The 11,258-nt window shown below is 41.5% G+C and overlaps 1 pseudogene; it reads left to right on the top strand.

Moving 5' to 3' along the window:
* The first annotated feature begins 6,184 nt into the window (after nt 1-6,184).
* Nucleotides 6,185-10,743, top strand: LOC127447339 (uncharacterized; annotated as a pseudogene).
* Nucleotides 10,744-11,258: the final 515 nt, after the last annotated feature.

Genomic DNA, 11,258 nt, shown 5'->3' with positions numbered 1-11,258 from the left:
TCTGAGAATACTTGGAAGATAGAATCTGAATGATCGATCTGATTCATTTGATACACATGCACATACACTGACAAACAAATTCACATTAACACACATTTAAAAGTGTTTTAATTTATTTTACATTGTACGCCAGCTTAATTCTTTTGTAACTCTGTACACAATTCTAAAGGTTCACTAAAATACTTGTTTTTTTGGTAAACCGAGACTTGTGTCCATTAATTTGTGTTGCACTGTCTTACCTGAACTCCTACGAACCTAGCACTAGTGTACTTACCTACAGATGAGCATAATTTAGTGGTTACATTTTCCCTCTAAGTTTTCATTTTTATTCCACTAATGGTAAGGTTTGGGGATGTAGTTTGGTTTGGTTAAGGTGTATGGTTAATAAAATATGCATTCCTGTTGACTGTATTACATCATTTACATTAAAAACAACTCACCTTACAACTCGCTTTTGGCACACCTCTGTGGACATTTCACTCAGAAACTGTAGCTCCCACATGTCCATACGTTAATATACACTTCCAGTTTCAGCCACTGGGGGCAATGACTCAGATTTCAGTAAGCGCAGGTCGATTTTAGCTGAAAAACTTTCAACATACTGTCACCGAATTCACAGTGAGATCAGTCTGTCTTCGTGTGCACTCAGTTGAAGCCAGAATCCGGCTGGTAAACGACACCCTGTGACATGACCCGACCCGACCCGACATATACTTTGAAATTTTAACCAACCATAACGGAACCTAAAAAATTATTCACTCTTTTTAAATTTAATCTCTGAGTGAGTAGACCCAGACACACAGATTCTCACCAGAAGCATAACATAATACATTGATAATTCATTTTTTGTTGTTTAGTATTTTCCATCAAGTACAAACTCAAACCCGGTGTGAAACTAAAGATACACATAAAAAACCTGACAGTTTTCTGGTCCCTTTAGCCTTGGGTTGGGTAACAGACCTCTAGTGTGTGTGTGACACAGAGCATTGCTGCTGCTCCAGCATGGCAGACTTACATTAGGATGATGATTATTGTAAGCATAGTCCACTTGTGTCAGACGCTCAACATATATCTAACACATTCCCCTCCTCTCCATTCCTGCCCTACCATGAGAATGATGGAGGGAGAAATGAGAGAGAAGGAGACAGAGAGAGTGAAGGAGAAGAGGGAGAGTGTGAAAACAGCACACTCAGCTCTTTTGGTGTGAAGATGCGCGACCATCTGCAGGAAGACGGGCGCACGTCTGGACATCATTTGTCTAGTGTGGGGTGATGTGATGTGATTGTGTATGGGTGTGTGTATGTGTGTAAAACGCCAGCAGCAGTTCTGTCAGATGATGTATGTGTTTCTTCAGTGGTGTGATTAGTGCTGTGCTGTGGGGGAACTACACTCACCTCATCGGTTCCACTGACTGTCTCAAACAGGCACAAACACACACACACACACACACTAAAACCCAATACACACCACACACGTCCCTTAACAACATACATGCCACAACACTCGTTTATAAATTATCAACTATATAGGCTATGTCCGCAATAGCTTACTACTATTTTTGCAGCATATAGTATGTGTACTGTGCATAGTATGTGAATATTCTGAATGCACTGAATACCCAACCTGGTCCCACAGAATCAAGTTATTATAACCTACATTTTTGCTATAGGATTTTTATGTGGTTTGTAGTACGTATGGCGGCACTTTCCTGGTGAAACTGACAGAACATTGCACATGTGATGCAAAGAACTAGGGTACGAGTCCTGAAGAGCACACGAGCTGACACATGAGCCGAAAGTGTCATAGAAGCAAATGATGTGGTTTCTTCAGAAATTGTGTTTTTCATCTTACATTTGCTGTAAATGGCACTATCGGTTAGGTTAAGTTTTAGGGTAGGTAGGTCGGTTTTGCTGATTTAAAATTCAATAGAGCATTAACCTTAAAAAACAAAAAAACAAACAAAAAAAAAAACATCTGTTTGGGAGAACCATATAATATACTTTTGCGAAAATGTTACCACATTTACAAAATTTTCATGAAATCAGGCTGAGAATACCCAAAATGGTCTACTACATTTCCCAAAATGTGCAGGATACAACATTGCAAACTGCATAAGATATTATATCCCACAAATACAATACACTTGACCTGATATTCCATTTCCAGTGGCACAAATTAATCAGAAGCAATATCCATCACGATTTTCGAGGGTTATCTGCACAAATATGAAAATAAATTATTATTTAGAGATTGTGCTTAAAATCATAAGGTACAGCTTTATGTATTAAAAGGAACCATTTACAAATGTGTTGCCATAAATTGCAAAAATGCAACAAAACAAAAGAGGTTTCAGTTAACAAATCTGTGAGTAGTAGTGGAGAGTAGTGGTGAAACTAATACCTGATTGGTTGCAGGATGCGAAGGAGCGGACAGACCCACGTCCCGTCCCACTTCATCCAACTTCTAAGCCTGTCAAACACACACTCTCGTGTTGGCTGTGATGTGTAATCACTCCATTGAAACCACGACGGTAAAGCTCAGATTTCAAAGCGTCTCACAATTCCACCTGTGAGCGACTGCTGTAAGTCCTCATCTTGAAAATACTGTTCACAGACAAAAGTGCTTTCTCATTTAAAAACAAAAGTTATCTCCTTCGTGTTATCAATGCAATGGGGTAAGGGAATGAAGTAGGGGGGCGTTCATCAAAAGGTTGAGAACCACTGCTGTAGTGGCACTGGTTACTATTCTTCCCGATCGCCGGCATAGTTTACCCAGCTATGACAACTTTCCACTTTGCGAACGCGGAAGTGTAAAAAAGGTCCATTAAACATGGACATAATAAGGACATGTGACAAACGTAATAAGGTCGTGTGACAACAATATACCATACAGCTGTAAAGTAGTATAGGCAGTATTCACTGTACAGTACATTCACTGTGCAGTATGCAGTACATGTATAAGCAGTATGATATTCTACTACAAACATAACCATATTAAAATCACACATAAACCAGAACATTCTGAGCTCTTCCTCACCTAAGAGCTGTGCATGAATAACTATAACATAGATACATTTTAATTGAGCAGCTACTCATTCAAATGAATGATAATTTCTCCTAAATTTAAATGTATAAAACAATATTTAATGGGTATAGTGAAGTCACCTGTGTGCTGGTCATGTTGTAACAAACTCCTTTTTCAGAGGAGTGGACACAAAAATATAATCACAGTTCAGACTACTAATGTTTAAAGAAAGTGAGAGAAACATGTAACAAGTGAAATAAAGATGTAAACACAGTTTGCAGATATATCAGTGTCTAAATATATTGTCCCCATTACATGTGAACACTCAATAAATACAAATACAACATACTTTTACACATTCAGTCATTGCTTGAATGAATAACAGTCTATTAGAATGAGTCTCTGTCTCTCAGATAACCGATAATCCAACCAGGCTTCATTTACAAAAGATTGTTCTTACTGAGTTGATGTGCGAGCGGATAAAGTTCTCCAAATGCGTCCTTCAAAGTCTTGGCAATGAGATCCCAAAGTTCATGGGTTGCATCCAAGATGTAATCCAACAATCCAGTCAGTAAGGAAACACAGTTTAAACACAGCAATTCCAGCCAACGAGGCAAAAACAAAAGAAAAAGGCAGAAATGGAAAACAATACTGTTTGTTGCTGTTCCTTCATTAAATATATTCTGGGTGGATAAATAAGCAAAAGGTTTGAAACTGAAACAGTATATCAGCCAAAAAAAATATTTTCATGCAGCGCTAGCAGCTAATGTGCAGTCTTGCGGTGACATATATAATTCACACACATTTCAGTGTACTGCACCACCATACAAGTTCTGAAACTACAGCTTGAGAAAAATAAATGACCAAACTAATACAAACAGACACATTATATAGGACATCAAACACATTTTATTCTTATAGACCTACAGTATGCTGCTGAACATGGCTTTAAAAACTCATTAATCAGTGAAATTAGAGAAAAGTGACAGGGAAAGAAACAAGAAAGAATATATTTGTACTTTTTGATAGAAGGACTTGTGTGCATGTGTATGTAGGTGGTTGGTATTTGTTTGTGTGGTTGTTAGCGGTGTGAAACCATGTGTGTATGTGTTTGTGCAAGTGTGTAATTGTTATTGGTGTGTGTGTGTGTGTGTGTGTGTGTGTGTGTGTGTGTGTGTGTGTGTGTGTGGTTAAATGTTTTATTTAATTTGGTGCATTTGGTTGTCCTGCCCAGCGGTGCCAAAACGATCATCTCTGGACTGGCAGGTGATAAATAACACTTTCTATTATGATTAATACTGTTCACCAGAAAGACAGAGAGAGAGAGAGAGAGAGAGAGAGAGAGAGAGAGAGAGAGAGAGAGGATAGCAAATAATCTAAACTAAAACAACAAAACTGCCAAGCAAGAAGGGGATAATTGTTGCAGTACCATGGGAACTAAGATGGAGAAGGGAAAAAATAGTTGAACAGTATAGCTCTCGGTCTTTCTCCCTCGTGTATCATTATCCTACACATAAAACCCATTCTCATCTTTTATTGCTCTTATAAACAGAACGAGAGAGAATATAGGAAAGTTGTGGTTCAACAAAGCTATTTTTAAACTGAGGTTATTTGGGAGAATAAATCTGCTTGCTTGTTTGAAGGAATTTTCTGTGTTCAATGCAAGTAAGCATCAAATAACAGCATTTCTGTCATAATGTTGATTTCCAAAAAAAATTATTTCGACTTGTCGACTTGACATTATATATATATATATATATATATATATATATATATATATATATATATATATATATATATATATAAAAAGCAATAATTGTGGTGACAGAGGCACGCTAAAATACTCATAGTTTCAAAAGTATAGCCACAAGATGTAAAAATTATACATGCTAACACAATTTTAGTGTGACAAAATCACCAACCTTATCTGAGTAAAGTAAATTTGAGTGTTTATGGACTGGCTCAATTCACTTCCATTGTAAGTGCCTTACCTCATCCGCTTTTAATTAGCCTAATAAATGAGGGAAGTATCAAAAGTATTTTGTGTGGTAATCAACATTATGCCACAATGTCATATATAGGCCACTAATGATGTTAAGTCAAGGTTTCTTTTCTTGCACCAAAAATTTCATAATTTTTTTTTACATAACCATTTTCCACCCTCACTCTGACCCTTAGAACTAAATGGCCCCATTTTTTGTTTTGTTTTTTTGGCTGCTGTGCTTTAAGACATCCTCTGTTATGATTGGCTTACCTCTTCAAATCTTCCAAAAGAGAAACAATGTTGAGGAGTTGAGTGTTTGTTGTTGGTTTCAATATAGTCTCATGTAGCCAGACCTTTGACTACAACCGCAAAGGTCTGGACCATATAGCAGCTTAAATTGGCCAAGAACTGCCCACTTAAACAGGAAAAGCCTCTAAATGACATCACACCTGTTCCCTATTCCTCATCATTAGTGTTCTGTGTATATAAACCCCTAAGTTTCAGTCGTTCTTTGTCAAGTCTTGGATATGCTACACTGTTCTGTGTACATTACTGTCTGTGATCATCTTTATCCATCATCCTTGTTCAAAGTTAAGTGTTTTATGTCATTTGTTATTTTTAGTAATGTTTGGTATTTTTTGCTCTGCGTTGTTTTATAGTGTCGATCATTTAGTTTATCTTTTTATTAAACTCCTGCATTTGTGTTCTACATTTCCTGTTGTCAGTCAGGAGAGTTAACAGCGATGCAGGATGTCTTAACCACCTATGCCCAGGCAGTTCAAGCGGGGCGAGACCCTCCAGCATGTAGTCACAGCCATGGGTCGCATGCCTCCATCCTCTTCTCCTGCTACTACTCCATCATCCTCTACCCCTGGGCCTTCCTCCCCGGAGTAGGAATGGGAATCTCCCCACTGGACTTCACTAGCACTCTTTGGGCCACTAGTCCAGTCAACTTCAGTCCGTTGGCCAAGCTAACCCCTTATGCCAGAGCCTCTGAAGGGTGCAATGGGTTCCTTCTGCAGTGCAAGCTCACTTTCGAAATGCAGCCATCCCAGTTCCCCAACCGAGCGACCAAAAGTGGCCTACATCATCGCCCATCTTACCGGCAGGGCACTCCAGTGGGCAATGGCATTGTGGGATCAGGACGGACCAGTCATTAGCTCGTCTAGAGCCTTCATGAGCCACTTTCAGGAGGTATTTGGCACCACCGTAGGAGGAGATCGAGCCAGTGGACAGCTGTCTCGGCTCCATCAGGGTGAACATTCTGTGGGCGAGTATTTTCTGCGATTTCGCATCCTGGCCGCCGCAAGTGAGTGGAACGAACCTGCTCTCCTCACCACTTTCCGTCTGGTACTTCAGATGGTAATCCGGATCCAACTGGTGGGGAAAGATGATAATATGGGCCTGGAGGAGTTGATTCGGCTAGCCATCCAGATGGATGAACGTCTCCGTTTCTGCTGAGGTGGACGTCAGGCAATATCACTTCCCAAGCTGACCAATCCATCCTATACCCCTTCTCATGTGACCGATCTCCCCTCTCAGTTCTAGGGAGAGCCCATGCAGCTCTGCTCCTTTCGTCTGACACCCACTGAACGACAGAGGTGGGTGGCTCAACATCTGAGCCTGTATTACGCAGCCTCTGGCCTCGTCCTGCCCAGTCCGCCCTCCTCGTCTGACGGTGAGCTCAGTTCAGTGTCCCACAGTCCAAAAACAACCCCTTACTCATCCTGTTTCCCTCACCAGTCCCGTCATGTCACTTATCACTTCAGCACTCATTGATTCTGGTTCTGCTGGCAACATCATACCCCATGCCTTCTGCTCAGCACTCAAAGTTGCTGTGAGACCTTGTCCAATGCCCATGCCTATTTGCTCGGTGGATGGCAAGCCACTGAGTGGGGAAAACCATTACTAACCAGACGGACCCTCTTACCCTGCAAGTTGGACGCCATCACACTGAGCCTATTACTTTTCTCATCCTGGAATCCTCCACTACCAAAGTCATACTGGGACTGCCATGACTAAAGCACCATAACCCAGTCATTTCATGGGCGACTGGAGAAATCCACTCCTGGGGAACACATTGTCATCACCGCTGCCTCCCTCTGCCCTGTCAAGCCACCACCATCAATAGTCCCCCAGTAGTAAGGACATTAATATTCCTTCTGAATACCATTCCTTCTTTGACACAGAAGGTTTCTCAATTGCCCCCTCATCGCCCATGGGATTGTGCCATCGACCTCCTCCTGGGGGTGCCCCTTCCTTGAGGACGCATCGATCCTCTTTCTCTCCCAGAGCAGAGAGCTATGGAGGAGTACATTGAGGAGGCTCTTCGCCAGGGCTACATCAGCCCTTCCACCTCTCCAGCGGCTTCGAGTTTCTTCTACGTGGCCAAGAAGGATGGTGGTCTCCGCCCCTGTATAGATTAGAGTCCTCAAAAACAGCACCATCAAATTCAAGCATTTGAACAGATTTTATGCTTCCCGTTTGAAGTGACCTCGAAGTTTTATGGACTTTTTACCTTTTATGCCTTTTTATGGACTATTGACTTCATTTGTCTGCGATCTATGCAATACCCCCACTGCATCACCATTCTTGGATTTGACCGGCGTACCTGAGTGTGAACTCCTCGTTTCATCTTCCCGTTGGAGTCTACAATCATTGTGCTACCCTGGGAATCACATGTCACCCCCGGTATGTCCACTGGGGATCTCACCATGATCTCTGCTCGAGGATGCCAGCCCCCTCCCCGACAATTACCACATTCCGGTTATCTTGTCTACACATCGCCATTTCCCTGCCGGTTCAAGTGATGAGAGTCAGAGTCAATTTTAAAAATATCAGTTTGCTGAAGCTCTCAGCTCTCCAAAGTGTACAAACTCTGTTACAGTCAAGATGGCCTTAGTGAATGCAAGGTCAATATCGAATAAATCTTTTATTCTGACTTTTTTTTTTTATGTCTCATTCACTGGACTTTTTATTTGTGACTGAGACATGGCTTAACCCTGTGTATTTAACATCTCTCTGCGATCTCAGACAAGTGTAGAAAAGCAGAGCGAAAGTGGAAAAGGGACAAGCTTCAGGTCTCATGATATTCTAAAGGCATGTTTAATTATCAAACATCATAAAAGGAGGCAAAATCAAAGTTCTTTTCAAAATTAATTGCTGATAATGCAAATAGACCCAAAGCTTTGTTTAAGACAATTGATTCTGTTTTAAACCCTGTTACAAATGTCGTTCACAATGCTTCCACAGAGACCTGTGAAATAAAAAATATAAAATTCTACTATTGCACCTAAGTTGGCATTTCCACAGTTATCTCCACCTGCCAGCTGTCGGTCTCACTTTCAACCAGTTTCCCCATCCCAGCTAGCTGATGTAATTTCAATGATGAAATGTTCAGGTTGCAAGTTTGATGTTCTTCCAGCACATCTTTTCAAAGATGTTTTTAAGAAAATTAGTCCAATCGTGACAGCTATAATTAATAGCTCCCTAGCAAATGGACTAGTTCGAGCTAGTTTTAAACATGTAGTTGTGCAACCTTTGTTTTAAAAAAAAAAAAAAAAAAAAACATGATTTAGCAATACAAAGTAATTACAGGCCAATTTCTAAATTGCCCTTTATTTCCAAGCTTTTGGAAAGAGCCGTTTATTCACAGCTTCACTCTAACCTGAACACTTAACATTTTAGACACGTTTCAGTCCAGTTTCAGATCCTTACACAGTACTGAGTCTGCTTTGTTGAAGGTCACAAAGGATATATTGCTTACTCTGGACTCAGGCTCATATGCTGTTTTAGTTTTGTTGGATCTCAGCACTGCATTTGACACAATTGACCACAACATCCTTCTCAAACGCCTTGAGTGTATGGTTGGCATCCAGGGTCTGGCCTTGCAGTGGTTTCTTTCCTGATGGTTTCTTTCCATCTGAAAGATAGGACCATTTCTGTATCAGTTCCCTTATCTTGTGGTGTCCTTCAAGGATCCATTTTAGGTCTGTTATTGTTTTCCCTTTATATGCTTCCACTGGGATACATTTTTTTGGAAATATAATATCGCTTATCACTGCTATGCTGATGACTCCCAGTTTTACCTTCCAGTTAGACCAGACACTAACTGCCCATTTGAGAATCTGCTGAAGTGCCTGAAGACATTAAAAGTGGGATGGCAAATAATTTTTTGCAGTTAAATGAAGGTAAAACTGAAGTGTTGATATTAGGCTGTCCCATGTTTTCCTCTCCTGTTTTGGAAGCCCAGTTAGGTCCACTTCCAATGTACAAAAGAAAGTTAAGAATCTTGGAATCCTTTTTGACTCTTTGCTTCTTTTTGATAAACAGATTATTGCTGTTATTAAGGGAAGCTTCTTTCATCTCAGATCTATTGCAAAGCTAAAACATTTCCTTTAAAGTAAAGATTTGGAAATTGTGATCCATGCACTTATTACATCGTGGCTGGACTATTGTAATTCGCTGTACTTTGGCCTCTCTCAATCTGCTTTATCTCGCTTACAAATTGTTCAAAATGCGGCAGCCAGGATTTTAGCAGGGTCAAAAAAGAGGGATCATATTTCTCCCATATTGGCATCTCTTCACTGGCTCCCTGTTAAGGTCGGGGTTGATTTTAAAATCCTTCTTTTTGTTTATAAAGCATTGTTTGGTCTTGCACTAAAATACATTTCTGACCTTCCAGTGCTCAGATCTTCCAATCAGTTATTTTTGTCTGTCCCCGATTGTTGATGTAAATCCAAGGGTGATCGGGCCTTTTCTGTGGCCAAATCCAAACTTTGGAATAGTCTCCCCTGTCATGTGAGGTCTGCTTCATCGTTAGCTATTTTTAATTCTTCCCTTAAATCATATTTTTATTCTTTAGCTTTTGAAAATGTTTAAATAATGGATGTTTATTGATTGTGATTCTTATGTATATGCTGTTTTATTGTATTTATTCTAGATATTTTTCCTCTTTATTATTGTGTTTAATTTTCTCTATTATACAGCACTTTGGAACAACTTATGTTGTGTTTAAATGTGCTTTATAAATAAATGTTGATTGATTTATTGAAGTACACTCTCCCTCTGGTGCCCACTGCTCTTGAACTCCTTTGCCATCTACACCAAGCTCGACTTTCACAGTGCCTGCAACCTGATCAGGATCCGAGAGGGGGACGAGTGGAAGACAGCCTCCCAGTACACCCCCACTGGGTACTATGAATACCGGGTGATGCCATACGGTCTGGTCAACGCCCCTTCCAGGCTTACATGAATGAGCTGCTGCGGGACTTCCTTTATCGGTTCATCATGGTGTACATTGACGACATCCTAATTTATTCCACCTCCCTCGATGAGCATATACACCATGTAAAACGGGTCCTGCAGCACCTCTGTTATCATCAGATACTGTATATCTGAAAGCCGAGAAGTGCACCTTTCACCAGACCTCTGTCCCCTTCCTTGGATACCTGATCAGCCCGCAGGGAGTAGAGATGGATGCAGTGAAGATCAAGGCAATTTGTTCTTGGCCACAACCAATGACGGTGAAGGACCTCCAACGGTTCCTTGGGTTCACCAACTTCTACCGTCGTTTCATCCGGGACTTCAGTAAGGTGGTTGCTTCTCCCACCTTCCTCCTCAAGGGCAAACCCAAGGATCTCGTCTGGTCACTGGAAGCCACCCATGCCTTCTGCCAGCTCACAACATCCTTCATCACTGCCCCTATCCTCAAAACCTTTTGTGGTCGAAGTTGATGCCTCCACCACTGGGGTAGGGGCGGTGTTGTCCCAGCGCCATGGCAGTCCCCCAAAGCTCCATCCTTGCGTATTCTTCTCAAAGACGTTTGACTCCACCCAGCAGAACTATAATACCAGTAAATCGAGAGCTGCTGGCCATAAAGATGGCCTTTGAGGAGTGGAGTCACTGGCTGGAGGGCTCCCAGCACCCCTTCCAGGTGATCACTGACCACCACAACCTGGAGTACCTCCACTCCGCCAAATGCCTAAATCCCCGTCAGGCTCACTGGGCTCTCTTCTTCACCCAATTCCTCTTCACTGTCACCTACAGACCCTGGAACACCAAAGCCGATGCTCTGTCTTGGCTCCATACTCATGACCATCCTTCTGGCACTCCTGAGCCCATCCTTCTGTCCTCCGTGTTCATCAATCCCATTCAGTGGGATCTAGACCGGGAGATTGCATTGACTTCCACCCATAATCCCCCTCCAGTGGCTTGCCCTCAGGGGTGTTCTTTCATTCCTGAGCCCTTG

Source organism: Myxocyprinus asiaticus, chromosome 10 (assembly GCF_019703515.2).
Source record: "Myxocyprinus asiaticus isolate MX2 ecotype Aquarium Trade chromosome 10, UBuf_Myxa_2, whole genome shotgun sequence".
Lineage (NCBI taxonomy): Eukaryota > Metazoa > Chordata > Actinopteri > Cypriniformes > Catostomidae > Myxocyprinus > Myxocyprinus asiaticus.
Note: the sequence above shows the minus strand (reverse complement) of the source record. Positions and strands in the feature narration are given on the sequence as shown.